At 34.7% G+C, this 1,029-nt stretch overlaps 1 protein-coding gene across 1 annotated transcript in view; it reads right to left on the reverse strand.

The window, feature by feature from the left end:
- adam19a (ADAM metallopeptidase domain 19a) overlaps nt 1–1,029 on the reverse strand; it is a gene marked incomplete in the record, with an annotated part of 73,473 nt that overhangs the window by 27,534 nt on the left and 44,910 nt on the right.

The raw sequence follows: 1,029 nt of genomic DNA on the forward strand, positions 1-1,029 counted from the left end.
AACACTCCTGGTTATAAATTTGTATTTGTTTGACTGATTGTCTAACTTTGTGTTCCTTTTTCAGTGATATATTATTTTTTTGATTGTTAACTTTTCAAACTGACATGTTTAAAGAATGAATTTGTTACTTTTGACATACATTAAATTATATGTTTATTAAAGTAACAAAATGAGTGAGTGTTTTTCCAGCATGGCCAGAGGGGTGCTAAGCCTAGAAGACTCACAACACACAGAGCTCTTGATTTTTTTAAAACTTCTATATTACAGTTCGTTAATACCAAAGAACCATCTCCAGTACTTTCTCCTGTCTCAAAATTTCATGTCAGAAAATAATGTAGACATCAACAGGCATAACACGCACATACGATTTACACACGGTTTACACATGCCTCAATTCGTGGGCATGTCCATGTCCCATTAACAATAGCTTGATAAACAAAATAAAATTATTTCTCTAGTGTCTAAATGGATGCTCAGTCATCCAGGTGGTCATGACAATTTTCATATTAATGAAGAAACTGACCTCATAGCCCATTTTTTGCCAGTTGTACTAGTTTCAGTCAGTATGTATGGTTTAAAAGGTTAGGGAAACCTGCAGTCAGCTGAGACTGAGCGGCTCATTTATCATCACTTCGATGAGTGACAAAATGTTTCTCCTACTTAAAACGCTACGTCCAGGTGAACAGAATAAACTTTTTTGGGATTTTTATTCCATTATTTCAGACTGCAGTGATCCCAATAATATGTGGGGTACATCAACAACATTTATTTTGAGTCAAATACTAAAGGCTTCTCTAGGAGCAGCGGCTGTCTCGCTATCTGTGCAGTACAGCAAGTTTTTCTTTTGAATTCAGCTGTTGCTAGAAAGCAGAATGATGTCAGCTGTGAATTATTATAAGAAAATGAAAAAGCTAAAAATTAGAAAAAAACCCTCTGGATTTGTAATTTACCTGTTTATATAAGCCTGTTAATTAGTGGGCTTTTAACCTGGATCATTGACCATCTGATAATACAAATAAGATGGTCAGT

The sequence above is a fragment of the Haplochromis burtoni genome, unplaced genomic scaffold (assembly GCF_018398535.1).
Source record: "Haplochromis burtoni strain Fernald_Lab_line unplaced genomic scaffold, NCSU_Asbu1 Contig_716, whole genome shotgun sequence".
NCBI classification, from domain to species: Eukaryota; Metazoa; Chordata; class Actinopteri; order Cichliformes; family Cichlidae; genus Haplochromis; species Haplochromis burtoni.